The sequence below is a fragment of the Canis lupus genome, chromosome 19 (assembly GCF_011100685.1).
Source record: "Canis lupus familiaris isolate Mischka breed German Shepherd chromosome 19, alternate assembly UU_Cfam_GSD_1.0, whole genome shotgun sequence".
Classification (NCBI taxonomy): Eukaryota; Metazoa; Chordata; class Mammalia; order Carnivora; family Canidae; genus Canis; species Canis lupus.
This window is the reverse complement of record NC_049240.1, coordinates 1332444-1356638: the sequence shown is the minus strand read 5'-3', so window position 1 is coordinate 1356638 and position 24195 is coordinate 1332444.

Below are 24195 nucleotides of genomic sequence, written 5' to 3'. Positions count from 1 at the left end.
TAAAATATTTCTAAGATTTAATATATTTAAACTGCTGCCCAAAAGGTGGGTATTTATTTTCTCCGACATCATTCCCCGCCATTCAGACTTAAGTGTGTCTTCCATAATTCTGCAAAGCAGAACAGCCAGGGAGGTATCAAAGGAATGCTGCAGGTTCGGATATGCTGCTTCCCGATTTTACGAGCCACGGCAATATTATTAATGAGCAGAAGCTGACTCCTGCCAACACAGCCCTACCCTTGCCGGAGACACAGAAATATATAGTACTTTACAAGAAGAGCATTTGAATATTTACCATTTTATAGATCCTTCCTGGCTGCAGAGAAGGGGGGGGGGGGGGGGAGAGCCAGCTGCACTTTAGAGAAATCCTTCAGTGGGGAGACGTTTTTTAGCGGATAATATTTCAAACACTGTTCGAGGATGAAAAACTGTTTTATAAACAATAAATATTTTAGTGACTTCCACAGAGAACATTTCATGGTGTGGCTTTTTGATACGGTCTGCTTTCATCGTACTGAAATGCCACTCTCTGCAACCATTTCTAGAAATGCGAATGATCAAGTGTCCCCACCAGGCTAACGTGGTCTGTAAACTCCCACATCAGGGGCGTCTGGGGGGCTCAGTCGGTTGAGCGTCCGCCTTCAGCTCAGGTCGTGACCCCGGGGGCCTGGAATCAAGCCTTGGGTCGGGCTCCCTGTTCTGGGGGGAGCCTGCTTCTCCCTCTCCCTCCACCCCTCCACCTGCTTGTGCTCGCTCGCGCTCTCTGTCAAATAAATAAATAAATAAATAAATAACAAAATCTTTAAAAATCAATAAAAAATAAACTCACCTATCAGTTATACTTTTTCTAGAATCAAATAGGTTTATATGTGCAAATTTATCCATGGCATTAAAAAAATTGGCATCAAGAGGGATCCCTGGGTGACGCAGCGGTTTGGCGCCTGCCTTTGGCCCAGGGCGCGATCCTGGAGACCCGGGATCGAATCCCACGTCGGGCTCCCGGTGCATGGAGCCTGCTTCTCCCTCTGCCTGTGTCTCTGCCTCTCTCTCTCTCTCTCTCTTTCTCTGTGACTATCATAAATAAAAATTAAAAAAAAAAAAAATTGGCATCAAGAGAAAGGGAAAGTAATCGTTGGAAATTCAAGGAGGCTCCGAGGGGGTGTCTGCACACAGAAACAGGTAAGCGTAAGTTCTCCTGGCGTCGCTGGAGCCGGGAAGCCAACTCAGCTTCCATTTCTCCAGGATTCAGAGCCAAGGGGGGCACAGGGGTCACGAGGTCACTAAGGCTTCTCTTAGTCAAGCAGCCTCCCTCAGGAAGAGCCTTGGAGGTAACCAGGCACCCTGGGCTTGCTGCGGTGGAGACACCATAGGGACAGGGCCATGGGGGCGAGAGCCAGGGACAGCAGGGGTGCAGGCTGCGGGGGGGCAGGGCCATGGGGACAGAGCTGTGGGGGTGAGAGCCAGGGCAAGCAGGGGTGTGGGCTGCGGGCACAGGGCCACGGGGACAGGGCCATGGGGGCAAGAACCAGGGCTAGCAGGGGTGCAGGCTGTGGGGACAGGGCCATGGGTGCAGGGCCGCGGGGGTGAGAGCCAGGGCTAGCAGGGGTGCAGGCTGTGGGCACAGTGCCACAGGGCCAGGGCTGTGGGGGTAAGAGCCAGGGCCAGGCCATGGGGACAGGCCCGTGGGGACAGGGCCACAGGGGTGAGAGCCAGGGCAAGCAGGGGTGTGGGCTGTGGGCACAGGGCCATGGGGACAGGGCTGCGGGCACAGGGTCACAGGGACAGAGCCATGGGGGCAAGAGCCAGGGCTAGCAAGGGTGCAGGCTATGGGCACAGTGCCACAGGGACAGGGCCGTGGGGGTGAGAGCCAGGGCCAAGCTGTGGGGACAGAGCCGTGGGGGCAAGAGCCAGGGCCAGCAGGGGTGCGGGCTGCGGGCCCGGCTCTGGCAGGCACAGTGCGCTGCCCTCGGGCGGCAGGACAGGCCCTCTACTGGACGCCCCGCGGGTGGCCCACCACAGGCCCGGGTCCCTGCCCCTGAGCCCCCGCCAGGGTGGCCCTCCCTTGGCCCGGCCGGCCTCTGTTCTCCCCGCTTCACCCTCTGTGTCTCTGTCCCACTCTGTCCCAGGAAACCCCCCTCCCCTAACAGGCGGAACCCAAGTCGCTGCCGGCCTTTGGCCTCAGACGATAGCTTTGTGGGACAGCGGCCCGCCCGCTCCCTGTGACGCCGTGGCCAGGGCCCCCCGGGGGCTGCCCGCGCCTCGCCTACTGTCCCCCCTCAGAAGGTCAGAAGCATGACTCTGGTCGCCGTACCCCCGGAGGCGCGGTCACCGCAATGAAGCCCGCAGGCGGCCCTCAGGCCTCCCCTCGGCAGCGGACGAGGGCACCCCCCACGCGGTGGCCGTCCTCGGGAGGTCTCCGGGGCGGCCGGGCTGACGAGAGGCCCTAACCCTACCCTAACCCTAACCCTAACCCTAACCCTAACCCTAACCCTCAACACACTGGGCCACCCAGCACGGCTTATTTCCTTGTTTTGCCTGGAAAGACCAGGCTTCCCTCCATACTTTGGTCTGGAACCTACATTTCCTTCAAAAGTCAGCTGGGAAGGCCTGGTTCCTGGGGGATGCCGAGCCCCCCGGGAGCCAGGGCCCCGCCGCTCACCCCTGCACGGCCTGCTTGCTGGCAGCATGCGTCCCTCACGACTGCGCGAGCAGACCGTAGGGCTCGCGGTACTCAACCCAGGCCTGTTGGGCACGGCCTGCTTGACCTGGGCCTGCTCGACCCGGGCCTGCTCCTCACAGCCTGCTCGTCCCGGGCCTGCTCATCATAGCCTGCTCGTCCCGGGCCTGCTCAGGCCAAGGACCAGCTCCCGGGAGCCAGGGGTGGTCCCAGAATGTTGGTAGACAGTACATATTTGTGGACTGAATGAGATTTCCTGAAATCGCAAGCTCTTACTCAAATATCATGATAGGAGCACTTCCGACAGGGCAGCCAAGCGGCCAGTGATGACCCACTCGGATCGGCTAGACCAAGTGGTCATCATCCCTCCAACAGAAGTATCCAGACTCTGTCGTGGGGTCATTTGGAACAAAACATACATAAAGTCTTTGGAGAGCTACTCACATTTCTCTACTTGGTGGTATTAATTCTCAAGATCTGTGACATTGACCTTCTTTAAAAAGTAGCCCTGGCTGACAGGACACGATGAGCCACAATACAACTCACATTCTAACGCATTTAAAAAAAAAGGTTCACAGTTGTTAGAGATGAACCTTTATAAGCAGAACAAATTCTACTTTACACAGGGCGCCCGGGGGGCTCAGTGGCTGAGCGTCTGCCTTTGGCTCAGGTTGTGATCCCGGAGTCCCGGGGTCGAGCCCCCACATCGGGCTCCCTGCTCCCTCTGCTTTGCTCTCTCTCTGTATCAAATAAATAAACTCTTTTAAAAAAAAATTCTACTGTACATAAATGCACATGTTCATGTACAGGTGAGTAATTCTTTAGAAAATAATATTTTATCTTCTGTCTTTTCCTACAGAACTAAGTTGGTGAATTGCATGAAACCAGAAAAAAAAAAAATGAAAAAAAGTTCCCTTACCTAGCAAAATACGTAGAAAGAGATAAAGAGAGAGCTGCATGATTACATAGATACAGGCAACTACCTTCTGCATAACAAAATACATGGATATTTATATATTTAACCTTTTCTGTGATGCACTATCCTGTATATCACTTCGGAGTTTTACATAAAACCTACTGAGCTCTGTATTGCTGATGAGAGGCCTAGTCACCGTCAGTGAGTCAGGTTCTGGTTCTATATCCACTTAGGACACAACAGGCATTGGGGATTCCTGGGGGACTCAGCGGTTGAGCGTCTGCCTTTGGCCCAGGGCGTGACCCCGGGGTCCCGGGATCGAGTCCCACATTGGGCTCCTGCTGGGAGCCTGCTTCTCCCTCTGCCTGTGTCTCTGCCTCTCTCTTTGTCATGAATAAATAAATAAAAGCTTTTAAAAATTTTTTTAAAAAGAATCTAAAATATCAGGACACTCGGAGAGCTCAGGGGTTGGGCACCTGCCTGCAGCCCAGGCCGTGACCCTGGGGTCCTGGGATCGAGTCCCGCGTCGGGCTCCCTGCATGGAGCCTGCTTCTCCCTCTGCCTGTGTCTCTGCCTCTCTCTCTCCCTGTGTCTCTCATGAATAAATAAATACAATAATAATAATAAAAAAAGGCAATAGGCACTCCTTGATTGACCCGTTCGTTGCTGTGGGACCCAGGTGTGTGACCAAGCACACAGAAGCCGCCGGAGAGCTGTAGCCTGCAAGGCGTCCCGTCCGTGCGGGTGACCTGCAGTGCGGGGCCCAACACACAGAGGAATGTTTCAGACGTAGGTTTTATTCTTTTGGACTAGGGAAAAATCCACCATATAAAACAAATAATACAAACAATTCAATGAGGAAAAGATATACAAGGAAAGAAAGACATATTTAAAAATAAAAATCACAGCCCTTTAATTTCAGCGTCCCAACCTGCAGCTTCTCCAGTGGCGTCACCTACCGTCTGCCCCCTTCCGTTCCAGCTCCCCGCAGGAGGCCTGGCTGCCTTCAAAATCTTCTTCACTTAAAAAGACTAGGCTAGGGGCTCACTGTGTTCTTGATTCAGGTCAATTTAACATTGAAACACTCTTGAAAGAAGCCCGCTCCCCTGCCTGCTGGGAGCTGCGGAGAATTGGCAGAAAGGGCCGGAGAAGGAGCCGTGGGTGGCCGCCTCCCGCTCCTCCTCGAGCCTCCCGGGGCCCTCCACTTCGTTAGGAAGGCCAACGTAGACGTCCACAAGGGGCTCCCCATACCCACTTTCCTATCCCAGGGAATAATGGGGCCGACCTCCTTGAAAGCACAGCAAGAACTTACAGATTAGTCTAGAAGACCCCCAGTCCCCCTCCGGAGACCAGGGACCACCAGCCCAAGACTTTTGCCTTGGAGCCTGTTTTTAAGAAGCATCCCCAAAAGCTGTTTATACCCACCAACTGGCCTCTTTTGCACTGTTTCTCAAAATCTGCCCCTAATTCTCAGTTATCACAAAGCGCACAATCCTCTGATGACCCCTGACCTGCGGGACTTGACGGAGCCAAGGATTTGTGGGGAGCCTTCTGTTGAGACCCGTCACTGTAAGACCACGAAGCTCTAGGTGCACCTCCTCCCTCCAACGTGCCTCATTCCTTCTCAGCTTAACACTATCTTTTTTTTTTTAATTTTTAATTTTTTTTTATTTTTATAAATGTATTTTTTATCGGTGTTCAATTTGCCAACATATAGCATAACACCCAGTGCTCATCTCGCCTAGTGCCCCCCTCAGTGCCCGTCACCCAGTCACCCCCACCCCCTGCCCACCTCCCCTTCCACCACCCCTAGTTCGTTTCCTAGAGTTAGGAGTCTCTCATGTTCTGTCTCCCTTTCTGATATTTCCCACTCATTTTTTTCTCCTTTCCCCTTTATTCCCTGTCACTATTTTTTATATTCCCCGAATGAATGAGCTCTGTCACCATGTTATCTGGCAAATTCTAAGGCCCGGGGGGTGGGGGAAACTCAAAGGAAAATGATGACCTTGTGATCTAGAATGTGATGTTGTAGCATTTTGGGGGGGGGGGGATAAAAAAAGAGCAGTGGATCCAAAATCCCTAAAAAGGGTAGGCTTTCTGTTGTTGACTTTATTTTTTTAGGATCCATATAACACAGCATACGCCACGCAGTCCATATTTGAAAAACAGATGCTGCTAGAAAAATTTCTGATTAATACTTTAATAGTCCAGAGGTACCATTTTAAGAGGGTCAAAAGCTGATGTACCCTGATTAGAATCAGGCAGGGGAAGGACGACCATTGAAGAAATGCCAGGGCCGGTACCCGGAGTCTCAGAATCACTGGTAAGGTCACATCTACTTGGCCATCAACAATCTAGATTTAGAAACAACACAGCGGCAGCATCCGGTCACCTGATCCGGGAACCTCAATCTCTCCCGTGACTCCTGAGTAAACTCCTCGCAGTCCCTCTTCTCCATACTTCCTCAGGCCAACTCAGGAAGCGGGCGGAAACTTCCCAACGACCAAGTCCCTACACGATTGACCCTGGATTGCAGATTCTCCTTTGTCCGTGTCTTCCCTTCAAGGAGGCCTGTGCAAGCTCTAAGAAGGAAATATAGGGAGACCCAGAAGATGGGGCTCCACGTCAGGCTTGGCTGCTCCTGGGCCTCCTGTCTACCCTGAAACAAGGTGGACTGGTCAGACAGCCTAAGCGCCCCCTTTGGACTTAAAAACTATGAAGAATTAAAAAAAAAAAAAAAACTATGAAGAATTGAGGATCCCTGGGTGACTCAGTGGTTTGGCAACTGCCTTTGGTCCAGGGTATGATCCTGGAGACCCGGGATCGAGTTCCGCATCGGGCTCCCTGCATGGAGCCTGCTTCTCCCTCTGCCTGTGTCTCTGCCTCTCTCTCCCTCTCTCTCCCTGTCTCTCATGAATAAATAAAATCTTAAAACACACACACACACACACACACACACTAAAAAAAACTATGAGGAATTTCTCAGTGTTCTCAAAACAGATTAATGCTGAGCCTTTGCACAGAAAACCTGATGGATCATGTGAAAGAGTCCTTTGTCCCATTAGAGACTTCTGCTCAGAAACCACAGATGAAACCAGTCAGGCCGGCTTCTCAGCTGCCTTATCATTACTTTAAATAGATTAGCAGAAACAAAAAAAATACTGGAAGAGACATTCACATTCAAGGTAAAAAATAGTACAGAATATTAATGCAAAGTATCCCTCCCACCATCATATAATTCACCCCCTTCCATTCGCCAGCAAGACGTACAGTGAGCTTAAGAATATTCTCAGATCGAATTTGCCAAAATAGTCTCCATTAAATTACTTTAACATGCTTGAAAAATACATTTGCTTTTAGCAAATGTATATGGATACCAGCTGAAGTCCCTCAGGAAAATATTTTTCTCCAGTAGGAGACAAAAGTATGAAGTAACCACTTTCTTCATTAAAACACATATTTCACTATTGGTCCAGTTATAACACAGAGTCTTTATAGGTTAGTTGTGGGTGGTGGGGGTAGGGGTAGATAGTCTTCAAAAATCACAATACAATGTATTGTAGCTAGAACACTTTCTTAATCATCTACCTTTTTTTCCCTGAGTGTTAAACGGCCTCTGTGCCTGAGTGGTAAAAATCATAAAATCATCTATAAGTCGTACAAAGCAACAGCTGGCAAAATAATCTCCATTACGGAGACATCGGAATCACCAACCCTATTTCAGTAGGGCACAAAGAAAGTTTTGAAATTCAAGTCCAGCAATGAACCAGGAGACCGAGGAGTCCCAAACAAGGAGCTAATCCTGAAACATCCCCGCCAACGTTGAAGCATGTGTTCTACTAGCCAGGAGGCCCAAAACAAATGATTCTGCTAAACTGAATAACTATCCTGTTTCCCTAGAAATACATTTTTAAGACTTAATACATCAAAATATTTTAATAATGCTGAAAACATGTTTCCCATGCAAAAGATCTAAATGTCTTAGTTCTTTTTTTTTTAATATTTTATTTATTTATTCATGAGAGACACAGAGAGAGAGAGAGAGGCAGAGACACAGGCAGAGGGAGAAGCAGGCTCCATGCAGGGAGCCTGACGTGGGACTCGATCCCGGGTCTCCAGGGTCATACCCTGGGCTGAAGGCGGCGCTAAACCACTGAGCCACCCGGGCTGCCCTAAATGTCTTAGTTCTTAATGTGTGTGTGTTTTTTTCTAGCAAAGGATCGAGTATAATGCAGCTGTCATTTGCTTCATGCAATTATCTACAAATTAGTAGTTCATTTTGAAAATGCTATGCGTAAGTCTATGATTGGAAATAACCAGTTGAAAGTAAAATGAGACGTTGTGTTGTGCTGTTAGCTGCATGCCTCAAAGCCAGGAACCCATCCAACACACACGGCCTGATACATCGTGCAGCGGGATTTAAATGCATCATGCGAAGCTCAGTGAGACAGCCACCATGCTCTAGTGGCGGCGCACTGTTATCCGCCCATAATCCATCACAACGAAATCTGAACCGTCGGGCCTCGGTCTCCTTAGTCACATACTTATCATTCGCACAAATGAAGCCACTGGTCTTATCAGGATGTTGGGTCGCAAGGGACAGGATGGGCCAGAAAGAACTTAGGCCCAGACACCTGGATCGGGTCAGAGGTCAAGTTCCAGGCAAGCCAGTGGGGACTACGGGAGTCAGACAAGTGCCCCAAGAGGTCAGAAAGTCACACAGGAACCTCACAGGAGATGCTCACGCAACGACCAACCTCATTCCGTGGCTGCGCCAGGCAGCGTGAGGAGACGATGATAAGACGTGGCTTCTACCTTGAGAGCAGAGGACTTGGCTGGGGCAACAGGCCATCTCCACATATCAGGGCAGGGCAGCAATGGACTCGGGCCTGACTTTGGAGGGAAGCACGCTCTTTCCCCGCCTAGCACCGATTCCTCCCTCCCACACAAACGACACCATCAGCATCCACCCAGCTTCGCCATTTTACCTCACTGCTTGCCCCCCACCTTCCTTGTCCTGCCATCAGCAGCGTCCGTCCCACCCCCATTCCCTGCTTATTGTGCACTACGACTCCAGAAACTCTGAACATTTCAGAATAAGGCTCTATACAGTCATCCGGCCTCGCACACCTCAGGCCACCTGCCCGCCAGTGGAGAAAGCTAGTGAGGCGGCAAGCTGGCGGACACCAAGGACACCCGCGTGAAAGCAGGTTTACAGTTCTACCCCTTTATTGTGAGATTACTTATTATATGGCTTTCTTTGCATGTTTTACTTGCTTTTATAAAAGTACTTTCTTTCAGCGAGGAAGTCGATAAAACCTCGGTGTGCAGCTCAGCACATGCCATTGTATGCGCTTATTCTTAGATGGGGAAGTCAGAGAGGGAGGGAAGCACCACGGGCAAGGTAGCAACTGTCACTTTCTTTTAGTTTAAAAGTATGTCAGTTATGGTTTATTATCTCAATGATGAATTTTTTAAGATTTTCTTCCAATCACATGGTCTTCGTGTTGATGTCTGTTGTAAGCAGCCTAAGTTATGTTGTTATTAAGTAATCTGTTGTACAACGCTTCATAATGTCCAGGAAAACAAGGCATTTGAATCATAGATTTCTAGTGAAAAGACATCTGTGGCTTAATACACACAGGTAAAGTAACCCCAAAGCCACCCTCCCAAATGAGCCACTTAGCTTTCCCCAACCAACACCATCAGCCTCACTCCTGGAAAAACTAAATTTATGGAATTGTCATTAATTAAAAAGCAAAAGTCTGGTATCAATTGTGAAACTGAATTACATATATTAGCATATAAATCAAAATAACACTCTAACAGAGTAGGTAAGCCAAGTCTATTACTTCTGGTAGTAGGTTTTAATCACATGATAATGTTTTCTGTTCATCTTCTCTTTAAAAATCCCATCCAACTAGATAAAACTATCAATCTCCACTGAAAAAGGTTTGAACCACATATGCTTAGTGAGATTCTCTGTACGATTAAATGACAAAGGCCTATCGCGATTTATTGCTTTATGTGGTCAGACCACATACTGGGAACCTATAAGAAAAACAGGAGACAAAGGTGAGGGATGTGTGAGAAATGGAAGAAAACACAGCCTTCAGAACTTCCCAGAACTGGGAGTTAAACACATGCAGATCTCCAAACCAGTGCTCAAGTTTAAACCTCAGATCGCTAGTAATGGGTTAAAGTTCTTATGTAGGAGTAAGACATTACAAATCACTTTCTAGACACTGGCTTAATGAAGTCTTTCTTTCTCCTGCTAAAATAATAATAATAATGCTAATGGTAATAATAATAATAATAATAATAATAATAATAATATTCTTATCAGATAAATTCAGAATTTTAAAGTTTCCATTTGGGAATTTCAAATTCCCAGAATACTGAATGTTTAACAGAATAAAGGGTTTTATAGTTTTATAGGTTCTCAGAATGTTACACATTTGCTGGAATTTAAAAAGATAATAATGCATGATGACTGCCCATTAAAATTTTAATCTATTTATAACACTCTCAGACTAACCTTCAGAATAGGACAAAATATTTGCAAACCACATATCTGATAAGGGGTTAATATCCAAAATATAAAAAGAGTTAATAGAACTCAATAAAAAAAAATCAAATGATTCAATTTAAAATTAGGCAAAGGACATTTTTCCAAAGAACACATACAAATTACCAACGTACATGAAGAGGTGTTGAACATCCCTCATCAGAAATGGAAATCAAAACCGAAAGGACACATCATCTCATACCTGTTAGGATGGCTAGTATAGAAAAAACAATCATAATACATAGAAAAACAGAACCCTTGTGAACCGTTGGTGAGAATGTTAGTTGGCACAACCATTGTGGAAGTCAGTATGGCAATTCCTCAAAATATTAAAAATGAACTACCTATGAGCTAGCAACACCCCCCCCCGTACATTTCTGAAGTAAATGAAATCAGTATCTTGAAAAGATATCTGCTCTTTGGGGTTCACTGTAACATTATTCGCAAGAGACAAGATATAGAAAACTATATACTCTTCGATGGATAAGAGGATAAAGAAAATGTAATGTATATAAATGGAATCTAATTCAGCCATAAAAAGGAAGGAAATCCTGACATTTGTGACAATATGAATGGATCTGAAGGCCGTTATCCTAAATGAATAACACAGACGAAGACCAATACTGTGTGGTATCATTTACATGTGGTTTCTTAAAAAAAAAAAAAAAATTCATAAAAATAGAAAAGTAGTTTCCAAGAGTTAGAAGAAGGAGGAAATGGGGGAGATGTAGGTCAAAGGGTACACATTTTCAGTTATAAGAAAAATCAGTTCTGAAGATCTAGTGTACAGCATGTGACTATAGTTAATAGTGTGGTTCTGTATATTTGAAAGTTGCTGAGAGTAGAACTTAAGTGTCCTTAACACGCACACACACACACACACACACACAGAAAAGGAATTAACTATGTGAGATGATAAATGTGTTAACTACATTGATCTTGGTAATCAGTCCACAATGTGTGTATGTGTGTGTATCAAAACAGCACATTGTGCACTTCAAATATATACAATCATACTCGTCAATTATCCCCTCCTAAAGTTGGAAAAAAATACTCAGGCTGAAATGGATCTTGTGGGTTGTTGTTTCTTTTTTATTTTTTAATCAAGATAAGCAATCACAGCCATCTCATAAGGGCAACTGTTAGTGTGAACACACCCTGCCAGAAAAAGAGAACAATGAAGTCACAGATCTTACAGCCTTAAAAAAAAAAAAAATCCTGATACAAATGTTATTTTGATAGATTTCAGGTCAATAAATTTTTCATGAAATATTCTTCATAGAAAAAAATAGATGAGATCAATGTTTAAGTATCTTACACCGAAAGGAAATGTCATTTCTCTGTCCCGCATGATTCTCGTCATAAATGTTGCAACTTTTTTTTTGTCTTTTAGTTTTGTTGACTGTTTCTTTTTTTTTAATTTATTTTTTATTGGCGTTCAACTTGATAAAATGTTGCGACTTTAATTTCTACAGAGATGATTCCGCTTCCCCTCTCTCAAAAAATTTTTTTTCTACCTTATTGGAACCACTCATTTCTATCATCGGACCCTAGATGTCATCATTACCAATTTCCAGACTCTCCGTATCTCATTTGCAGGCTTCTCATTTCCCAATTTCCCTAACTCACTTCCTGTCACCCACTATTTTCAGCATCATCAGGACCTGCTATGTAGTCGAGCTCCTGGCCTGAAGGTCTCTGAGTGATCTTTCAGACTTTAGACAGCTGCCAAGGCTTTACCTGGCTGGCCTCACAAGGGAAGGCCACCCTCCCCACACCAGGCCTGATGTCAGCTCACGCATGACCGTCTCTGAAGGGAGCTATGGTGAAGGACTTGGGCCCCAAGTCCAGCCACGCTCTCAGGCATGTCCGTATTCTTGGCTCAGCACCGTTATTCTGAGGCCTCTGTGTCAAGACCCTTTGGGCTAAGGCCTTCCTCATGCATCTCTGCCTAGACTTTCTTATTGGGATGAGGGGAAGGGAACCGTGAAGAAGCTTTTCTTCCCTCTGACTCAACACGTTTAAACTCTGAGCCCTCCCTTTTTGCCCTTTCCCTTGGGTCCTGAGCCCAAGACTGCACTAATCTCTTGCTTGGGACTCCCTCTGCCAGCAAAGCGATTCTTCCCATCTCCATTGGTCACTACACCCCAGCCAGCACTGTTTGTGGAGAAAAATGGAATGGGGATGGCAGTACTTCCTTTGGTTCGTCTCTTGCTTATTCCTACAACCAGTAAGTGATTAAAGGCTTGAATGTTCATCTTCATCTTGGCTTAGTGTCTCAACCAGCTCTTCTGACACCTACCAGCTGAGCACAGCTCTGTCCGTCCCGCTTGGCCCCTGAGATCTACAATCCATGGCACCCACTTGTCCGCACAGCCTACCTCACCTCTTCCTGTCCTTGCCTCCCTTCTTACCTAGCTTGAATGTCATGGTTGGCCTTTACATGCAGCCTTTTGTTCATACTCCAAACTATTTTGAGTCTCTTGCATTTCATCATCTCACTTGAGAAAACCACCCACTTGGTAGCAGCATCTCTGCACCCACCCTATACTCCTACCTGTGCAGTTGTGAATGTGTCTGGAGCAAAGCTCATTTCCGTGCTAACCAGTGTTACTTTATATCCACGATCTCTGTCCTCGATGCACGCTCATGACAGCCTAGCAATCCCACATCTACAATCCTACATCTCAGGCAGCCCTGGTGGTGCAGCGGTTTAGTGCCGCCTACAGCCCAGGGCATGATCCTGGAGACCTTGGATCGCGTCCCGCGTCAGGCTCTCTGCATGGAGCCTGATTCTCCCTCTGCCTGTGTCTCTGCCTCTCTCTCTCTCTGTGTCTCTATGAATAAATAAATAAAATCTTTAAAAAATAAATAAATAAATACAATCCTGCATCTCTGGTACTTTCATTCTTCCATGTGCCTCAAGGACTATTCAATAGAATGGTTCCTGTTAATTCCTGAAACCCCTCTCCTCCATCCTTATGTGTCTCTGACAACTTTGCTTCCTATTTCAGTAATAAATATAAGAAATCAGAAGGTATACAAGCTCCCACCTCATATCCACCTTCTTGACTTCATTTGCATCTGCATATCCCGAGTCTGCCCCGTTATTATGGATGAACACCATAAACTCTCTAATACCAACCCTTTCCATGCACACTAGATCTCAATCCTTCTTGGCTACTCAAGGGCATCATCCAATATTTCTCTCTTTTTTTCTATAGTTTCTCCCTTTTAACTTTTTCCCCACCTGCATACAAACATGTTGCTATAACTCCTATATTCTAAAAAAAAAAAAATCAAAAATCAATTTCTTCAGCTACCACCCCCCCTTTCTCTCCAACCCTGTGTAGTAAAACATCTTTATAGATTTGCCTGAACTCTTCATTCTCAAATTGTCTTTTGTATCCTCTTTAAAACTGCTCCAATCAAATTTTGCCTTTATCGTTCTATCAAAATTTCTGTTGTCATATCACGAGTGGCATCCTTGTTGTGCAACAATGGTCATTCAACTGTGATCTAATAACTAAATAATCAGCAAAGTTTCCAGAAATGAAATTGTAATTTTCCTCTGTACTTAAGACAGGTTGTAAAGGTGATAGATTGTCTTCAGTCTATGCCCATGGTGATGCCTCAAAGGGGGAGGAAAGATTAAGCTCACTAAGTGGGGAATCTGGCTCAGTCCATGGGCATTCATATAAATCTTTTATTATTTAAAATGGAGGCATCAGGACGCCCGGGTGGCTTAGTAGTTGAGCATCTGCCTTTGGCTCACATTGTGATCCTGGGGTCCTGGGATCGAGTCCCACATCAGGGGACACATGCCTGTGTCTCCGCCTCTCTCTCTGTGTCTCTCATGAATAAATAGATAAAATCCTTAAAAAATAAAATAAAATGGAGGCATCAACTTATAAGCTGCCATTTTAACTTAAGAAATGCACTAAATGGAGAAGTTCTATGGCTTTTTTTTCCCAATAAGTGCACAATACTGAGTTAAATATGATATTAACAATTCTTCTCTGTGGTAAATCTGGTATCCTTTCAACTCAGCCCATAGGGAAGCATATTTCAAAGATGGGACTAGTCAGTCAGATTTCTATAGAACTATAGAAATCAAATGCCCATGGTGCATTGTATTCCTAATGCTGCATGTATTCCTATTGTAAGATAAAGAATTTCTTTTCTTCTAAATATATGTTCCAAATTCTATTAACCCTTTCATTCCTTCCTATAAAAAAAATGAAGAAAATACCCAGCCACTATGTTTTTGCCCAATTTACTACTCATTTGTTTTTGCCTGAGTCATTGGCATGGAACTAAAATCTTTGATTCTTGTATTGAGCAGGTGCTTTTGCCTACCTCAGATTGTAACCATTTCTTAGAATCTTCTACGAAAATTAAGTGAAATAACCCACAAGATCGTGTCATGGTGCCGACAGATACTTAGGTACTCAGTATACGTTAGAAAGTGTTTCCAAGTTGCCAGCCTTTCCCTTTTATATATGTATTCTTCACAATTAAATATATATTCGTTTCCGTACTTTGATTTTATTGTGTCTCTGTGACGTGTCAGCCAGAGCTCTGACCCACGGCAGAGTGGGCTAACTTTGCTGAGGAGCTTTGAAGTTGATTGAGATTTAGAATGGAGCATTCTAAATGATCTGACCTGAGCGATTTTCCTAAGTAGAAATCATTCTTCAATTTAGAACTATTTGGTGGTTCCTGTTGCATGTGGCATAAAAACGCAAACCCATTAAGATGGTTTACCAGATAGTTCGTGACCTGGCCTCTGACACTCTCTCAGCCTTGACTCTCAGCCTCTACTCCTGCCCTCTATGATATGGTCACGGGTAATTTCCTTTAGTTTCCCCAAATCTCATGCTGCCATGTTTCCAAACTTTGCAAATGCAATTCCCCTCATTTGGACGTAGTTTCCCCCTCCTCTTTGCCTGGCTAATACAATCAAGTTCCAGAACTGAAGGCCGTTGGCTTGACTCTGAAAATATCCACATGACCTTGGAATACCCAGCGTATGGCACTATCATAATTGTTCAATTGTCTGTCTCCTCCAGGTTTTTAGCTTTATTAGGGAGGTGACTGTATAGATCCATATGTATCTTATTTATCTGTGTAAACCCCCAAATTACCAAACTTAACACATGGCAGGTACTTAATAACGATTTTGAGAGACTATACCAATAAATGAATAAATAATTTTGGCCGCTAAGTAGCCTTACACCTAGGAGAGGGGTGGCCTGTTCATCATCTAGTCTGTTCAGAGTAGGTGTTTGTTTATAAATCTGTCTCACGTGTTTTATTGACATGAATTAATATCCAGAACTCCGTCATCGGGAGCTAGTGATCAGACCTTAAAAAACATCAATCCATTGAGCTACACACCTCCTAGGCTGAAGCCAAATAAGGAAGCCTGCCTCCACTGCTTATTTCAAAAACAAACCCCATAGGCTGAGGTTTAAAGTGGGGAATTTATACTCCTGGGCCTACAGGTTCTGGGCAAGCACTCAGGTGAGTGATGCGGGTAAATGCATACTGTGTAACAGTGGGGACTGAGCTAAAAGGAGAATGCAGGCCTTTTCTAAAGGGAACAGACTTTGCTCAGCTCCCGGGTATTATTCCCAGGTCCTCTGGCTGGTTTTTTAAACCTGGAAATCCAAAATTTGCATGTGAGGCGATTCATTTTAAAATATGGCTTATTTAAATAACAAGAAGCAAACAAAACAAATCAATGGAGCCTACCCAGTTGTAGTAAATTATTAACTTATGATCTTGGCCTTAAATCAATGAGAAAGAAGACAAATTCAATTCTGAGATAGCCAATAGATAAGTACTAATTTGTCATGCCTATGAATGCCTTTACCTTAGACTAGCTCCTTCTACCTAAGGGCAGTTGCAAAATTTCAATGTTATCCTCAAGCACCTCCTAACCTATAACCTCTCACTCTCAGCAGAAAATCTTGATTTTTAGACGTTAGTTAACATTAGTAAACAACCTCCTCATTTTCCCCATTCTCGGTCTACAAGCCTGTCATTGGAACCATCCAACCTCAAAGGAGAGGTGGCCTTTCTCCTCTTTAAAGGAATCTTCCAATAAATAAATTAATTAATTAATAAATTAATTAATTAAAATAAAATAAATAAAAATAAAAATAAAATAAAATAAAAATAAAAATAAAAATAAAAATAAAAATAAAAATAAAGGAATCTTCCCACAGTTGCCTTTAATATGACCCCCTCCATTAATTATCCTCTTCTCTCAAAGGTCTTCAATTTCACCCTTCTGATCAATTTAGTAACAGTCTCATCTTGGGGCGAGAGACCTCACTTGGCCTACTGCCTACTACCCCCACCTTTAAATTTCCTTAAAAGTATGGGCTGCCCAGGTGGCTCAGCGGTTTAGCGCCGCGTTCAGCCCAGAGCGTGACCCCGGGGTCCTGGGATCGAGTCCCACTTCGGGCTCCCTCTGCCTGGGTCTCTGCTTCTCTCTCTGTCTCTCATGAATAAATAAATAAAATCTTTAAAAAAAAATCCTTTAAAGTAAAGCTTATTTTTCTACTTTTTATTGAGATTTACTATTACAGTAGCATAGATTTACAGAGCAAGAAGCCATCATTTTTATTGACGTAGGTGAAGTTTTCTGACTTTTAAAAAAAATTGTATTACTTAATGCCATTGGTTTGTTTGATAAATACTTATTAACCTAGTATATACCAAGCACTGCTCAAGGGTTATCCATTCTAAATCCCAGTAGAGGCTGAAGCGCCTCAGCACAGGTAACCTCCTCTGCCATCGTTCATGGATCTCCGGCTTACGTGTCACAGGGACAGAATAAAATTAAAGTATGGAAATGGGCCCATATTGTTCAGTTGGCAGGAAACACTTATCTATCGGTACACCCAATGTCTTTACTACACACCGAATCTTCGTCATATTACAAAAAGTCTGGATTAACTATTTTACTGATTTTTGATTTTTTTTAAAGATTTATTTATTTATGATAGACATAGAGAGAGAGAGAGGCAGAGATAAGGAGGAGGGAGAAGCAGGCTCCATGCCGGGAGCCCGACGCAGGACTCGATCTCGGGATCGTGCCCTGGGCCGAAGGCAGGCGCTAAACGCTAAGCCACCCAGGGATCCCTGATTTTTCAGTTTTTAACCACAGATGACGGGGCAAAAATTCCAAACGTAAGGGAGGGATTATGTTTCTGAAAGTTTCAAGACAAGTGCCCAGATATATGACTGAGAGGCATGCAGAAAATGTGTGCAGTGGTTCTGAGGGGAAAACTTTTTAACTGCTGTTCATAATCATACTTTTCAAAACATGAGTCAAGACCCTAGAGCAGGTTATAAAATCAATTTAGTGAGCATTTTTAAAAGAAACTATATAGAAGAGAGAATAGTGGGATGCCTGAGTGGCTCAGCGGTTGAGCACCTGCCTTTGGCCCAGGGCGTGACCCCGGGGTCCCGGGTTCGAGTCCCGCGTTGGGCTCCCCGCGGGGAGCCTGCTTCGACCTCTGCCTGTGTCTCTGCCTCTCTCTCTGTGTCTCTCATGAATAAATAAATAAAATCTTAAAAAAAAGAGAAGAGAGAATAGAAAATAAGAGGCCTAGCACATATAAAAAATAGTAATTAAGTCACATAGATATGGATATTGGATGTCTGTGCAGCTCCAGTAGATTACAGTGTAAAATGCACTTCTTACTGTGGTAAAACTTGTGGTAAAATATATACATTTTTTGGAATCACTAGTTTGTGTTTTACAAGCTTCATAAATGAATAATCTATATTCTCTGCATATGCCACGTTTACTTCCCAATCTCAATCTGTTATTTCTGCTTCAGCAAACTCACCAAAATTGCTCTTTTTTTTTCTTTTTTTCTTTTTTTTTTTTTTTCAAAATTGCTCCTAATAATGCCACCGATGGCCTTCTATTTATCAGATTGGATGTCACATCCTTCAGATACACTCATAGCTGAATGCTCTGCAGGGCTGAGCACGGCTCATGTCTCTTTCTTAAAACTTGCATCGGCTCTGGCTTGTGTGGCACCTTTCTCTGTATGATTCTTTTGCCATCTCCCCAGTGTTCTCGGGTTTTGCTTTCTGATTCCTTCCGCTCAGTCTTCCTCTGAAATGCTGGCATTTCTGCAGAACAGAGCATGGGCTTCCGAGGTGCCACACACACTTTCAAGACTGGACTTTATCTCTGCCACTTATCCCCTCCGATGCTGCCACCTCCCTGGCCCTATTTACTACCATCTCTTGGCTGGATTATTGCAATGGACTAATGACTGGCCTCCTCTTCTGTCTGTGCTCAAAGAGTGGCCAGAGAAACCCTTATAACGGATGGTCAGGCCATCTCATTGCTTTCATCAGAACCACTCACTGGCCCTGTGACCTCCTTCAGGTCGTTGTCAAATAGCATCCTCATTGTGAAGAGCTCCAAGCCTCTCTCCTTAAACATATAATTTTACTGCCACTACAAGATGCCCTCCCTGTCCCTCTTTCCTGCTTTCTTTTCTCCAAAGCCCTTGTATAAAATACTACATAACTGTTTATTTTGTTTACTGTCTATCTCCTCTTATTAGGATATAAGATCCAGTAGGGCAAGGATTTCTGTCTATTTTGAAGAATACAACATCCCCAGAATCCAGAATTGGCAGCCCTAAGAGACCAATAATACCTATCAAAAGAATGAGTGACTATCATCAATCGTGTATTCTTCTTATGATGATAGTAGGCCTCAGTTCTATGTGTAAACAGAAAATACAAATGTCCTAGGAATGCCACTTTGGGGTCTTTTTTTTTTTCTTATCTACTTCATCATATGCATAACCACTTCTAATGGCCTAAAGAATGTGAAAGATAAAAAAAAAAAAAAAAAAAAAAAAAGAATGTGAAAGATAGCCCAATTTCCTTCTTTTATTTTCTTTTCAATAACCCATAATTATGGAACAAGGGGATAAAAATATTTAAAAATTATTTTTCCCATGAATTATAACCAGATCACAACCTTATTTTTTTCATTCACAGCTATTGCTATTTAAAATATATTTGCTCCAAAAAAATAAAATAAAATAAAATAAAATAATAAAATAAAATAAAATATATTTGCTCCTGTAAAAGCACTCAATGAGCCATTAAGACTTTTCCCTTAATAATAAATGCTTTTTCCCTCTATAGAGAGACCAAAAAGAAAAAAGTCAATTTAATCTTATCTTTACTCCCCTAGTTTATCCCCTTTTAATCTTCACAGACTCAAAACTCTCTCACTGAGCTACTATGATTATCTCCATTGAACAAAAGAGAAATTAAGGCATGAGACTAGAAAGTTTGTTCAAGGTCATGCAAGTATCATGTAGAAGAGCTAGGATTTGCCTCTGAGATCTAAGACATGGAAGGATACGTACTTTACGGGACACAGGGTATATTTTGAAAAAAGTAATTGAGTGTCAGGGGGCAAGGGCACTAAGAGGAACCAAGCATAGTCCACAAGTGTCTGGGTCAGGTGACTAGGTGAGTGATGGTTCTTCCAATGATCTGTAAGAAAAAGAGGTTTAGAGCACAAGTTCATCAGATCAATTTTGGGTAGAAGTTCAGGATGCTGAGGGAATATAATTTTGAAGCTCAGAACTGTGTCCTGGGAAATATAAATATATATAAATACATATATTTATATATATATGTATAAGGAAATATATATAAATACGGAACTCAAAAGCATTTAGACAGAATCCAAATATATATATATATATATATATATATATATATTTATATATATAAAATCCAACTATATATCCAAATATATATATCCAAATATATATATATGGAAATATATATATATATAAATATGGAACTCAAAAGCATTTAGACAGAATCCAAAATTATAGAGACCAGTATGTTCACCCATGAAGAGTTCACTACACTTGGCAAATAGAAAAATAGCAAGTTATCTGAGAAAGAGGAGTTTTATCAGAATTAGAGAGTAAATGAAAAATCGTTATAGGCCAAAGAGTGATGGTTGGTGGGGAAGTAGGAACAGTGGGCGTAATCCACTTTCCTGAGAAATGGTTATTTGCAAAGGAGAAGGAAGCGATTGAACACCATCTGGAAGTCACCAGAGATGTTAAAATTTTCTTCAGCAGATCACCTCCCTTTTGATACCTTCTAAAATTGACCTTTCTAGAAACATAACTCTGGAAGTCCCATGTCCTAGGAAAAGACAGTGCCAGAGATGGCTGGACATCCTCCAATTCCCCAGGAACCCTCCTGAAACAGCTCTCTTTAGGAAAAACTCCGATCTACGGCCTCTCCCACACCAGCAGGGTCCTGGGATCCTGCTCATTGAGGCAAGTTAGTCTGTATGGATGGATGTCAAAGGTGAAAGTGTTGCTCTTATCAGGTGACTTCTGTGTTAAAACAAGTGCTCTCGGGGATCCACATTTTATTCTAAAGCAGCATTTCACAAAGTGTGCTTCACTAAAGCCTAGTACCACTTGGATGCAATTAGTATTGCATAAAAATATGCTAAAGTATAAAAGGCTTCATGGTCCACTAATTTTAGGAAATGCTGGGCTACGCAAAGTTAAACAAGTTTCTTTACAGCAGGATTTTCAAAGACTAATATCCTAATGTGCATCTTAAAACTACAGGAGAGACGCATAAAATTTGGCATTTTCAAAAATTACCTGATTATAGGACTTCTTAAATAGCTTCCTAAATTTCTGACCCATGTGAAAAACCTATCTTCCTGGGGGGGACAATGCTAATGGTGGTTATTTCAGGCCATGTGATGAATTAACTAGAGATCAAAATCAGTGGCACTGTAATCATACCAGGTATCACCCCACCGGAGCAGCCGCATTTCCCCCCACTTCCTCTCATTTTCAGCTCTTTCCTCACATAATGACGTTAGTTTGGTCACAATCACTTTTAATGGGAATGGACCTTTGCTTGAGAGTTTAAGTGTTTGCTTTCCCTTTTGATCAACAAAATTCTATGGACTGCATTAAAAAAAAATGGGATTGGGGTTTGTGGCGTTTTTTTATTTCACCGTGTACACAGTGACTGAGAACAAATGAGATAAAGCTGATGAATAAACTTGTTGATCGTTGATATTATTTCCCTGCTTCTATTTGCTTCTTTTTTTCTTTTATAGCTTGCAAGCTCAGTTGTTACAAGGAAAATCAATAAACAAGCTTTCACGGAAACTTATACCCAGGGAGAATAAAGGCCCTTTTGCCTTGAAGTTATTCTTTTTCTTTTTTAAGGGAGTAATATCCGCTCCACAGCCAGAGTTCACTTTCAAGTCAACAGAAGCCCTGTGTGCTCATGAGGACTCTCCACCGAGAACAGAGCCCCCAAGTATTTTCGGAGGGATATCTTTTGTTACTAGGATAGCTTCTGCGAATTAAATTGTTCTGAAAGTCAGGCAGGGTTGAAAAAAGGGAACCAATGTAGCCAAGAAAATAAACCATTACCCACAAGTTGAAGGGCTAGAAAAGAATGTAAGTACGGCTACGAGAGGCAGCCTTCTCACGTGGATGTAAATGAAACTTTACATTTCACATGTCACATGTAAATGACTTTATTAATGGAGCCAAGATTCCCACCTCTTCCTCTCCTGGAGCTTATACCCAGGAAATCCAGACTAGATCCTTCAGAGTTCTGCTCTAGGTCAGCGATTTTTGCTGTATTTAGAGGAGTTGGCCTTGGACCACAGGTGTAAGTTGCAAATCAGAGCAGCACCATTCAAAAGAGCGTAGCGAGATCACAGAAATGTTCTAGGACTTTGCACGGAGCAACATGGTAGCCAGTAATGACGTAGAAATATCCGACGCTTGAAATGTGGTTAGTAGAGCTACAGGACTGAATTGACAATATGATTTAATTTTAATTAATTCAAATTTAAATAATTCCACGTGCCTAGTGGCCACCATATTGGACCGCATAGCAGTGGAGAATGAGAGCTGAGCTCATCAAGTCGGGATTCCCAGCGTTTGAGTAAGGACGTAGAGCAACATGGATACCTCCAACCCATGTTCCCTGGTCATTTCCCTCCAGGCAAAGCTACATCACAAAGTCAAGGGCAAGAGTCAATAAAAAATGCCCACGTCTACTTGGAAAATCAGAGTTTAAATAGAGGCATGGGCAACTGTGGAATGATAGGCACTGGGTAGGGGGAGGGTCTGATATGTGTTTTAGTAAACAAAGAGAGTCCTAAAAATTATATGTACCAAAAAAAAATAAAAATAAAAATAAATAAATTTTTATTTTAAAAATATTTAAAATATTTTAAAAATAAAAATAAATTTTTTATTTTAAAAATATTTTATTTTTAAAATAAAATATTTTTAAAATAAAAATAAATAAATTTTTTATTTAAAAAAATTATATGCACCCCCCATGTTCGTTGCAGCATTATTTGCAATAGCCAAGCCATAGAAACAATCTAAATCTCCATCAACAGAGGAATAGATAAAAATTGTGGAATATATACACACATTCAAATATTATTCAGCCATTAAAAAAGAATGAAATCTTTCTATCTGCAACAACACAGGATGACTTTGAAGGCATTATTCTAAGTCAGTAAGTTAGAGACAAAAGGACAGATATTGTATAATCTCACTTACATTTGGAATCTTTAAAAAAGAAATGAGCTCATAAAAAAAAAAAAAAAAGAAATGAGCTCATAGATAGAACAAATTGGTGGTTTCCAGATGCAGGGGGTGGAGGGAAATGGGTAAAGGTGATCAACAGGTACAAACTTCCAGTTATAAGATAAAGAAGTCATGGGAGTGCAATGCACAGCACGGTGACTACACTTAGTAAGGCTGTACTGCATACTTGGAAGTTGCTAAAAGTCTTAAAAGTTCTCATTACACACACACACATTCTATTACTACACGGTGGTGATAGACATTACTTAGACTCCTGGTGCTCATTTACCAATACATAAAAATATCAAGTCATGGGGCACCTGTGTGGCTGTCAGCGAGGTGTCCGACTCTTGATTCAGGCTCAGGTCATGACCCAGGGCTGTGAGATCGAGCCCTGTGCCTCCCATGCTGGACCCTGCCTAAGATACTTTTTCTCCCTCCCCCTCTGCCCTTCCCCCCACTCATGTTCTCCCTCTTTAAAAAAAAAAAAAATCAAGTCATTACCCAAAAGTGCTATCATGTACGTCTATCATACCTCAATTAGAAAAAGAAAACAAAAGAGAAGGAAAAAAAAAAAAAAAAGGAAAGAGAGTCCTAAGAAAGAATCACAGGAGAAGAGTGTAATGTTAGTGTTGCGGTCATCCATGGCTGCCTAACAAATTACCCCACAATTTGGTGGCTTAAATCAATGACATTTGTTGTGTCCATGAATCTGCAGCTTGGGCCGGGCCCATGGGAAGACAGTGCGTCTCTGCTCCAGTCATCATCACCGAACTGTCCTAGGGCCTGGAGCTGAAATCATTTAAAGGCCTTGCCTCTACTGACACAGGGCTGTCGGCGATGCCAACCACCGGCTCTTAGAGCAGCGGCCGGAACACCTGAGAAATGGCTCCTCCATGAGGTCTGGATTGTCTCACAACCTGGAGCCTGGATTCCCAGCATGAGTGTCCAGAAATAGTTTTCCAACTAGACTAACAACAAAAAAGAAACTTACTGTTTTAAGAAGCTGGTAGGCTTGGGGTTTCAAGTACGGCTGCGTCTAGTGGCTCCAATGACGCCAAGGCCTGTTTCTCCTACGTGCTGAACATTCTCTTTCTTGCCTCTTGTTTCTCTCTGTCTCTCTCTGTCTCAACTGTCTCAGGATCTTCTCCAAATAACAGAACCAAAGATTACGGACAGTGCTAAGTCAACTTTCCGACAATTCTTGAACCTAAAGGAAATATTTTTTCTCGTATATCACGTCTCGGGAAAGGACCGCGATTAATTTGCGTAGGTGCCCTGCCCACCCTCTGTCCAATCCTGGGTCCTGGAGTATGAAGTTGCATTACGGGCCAGGTGAAGTTCACGAGTCCACCCC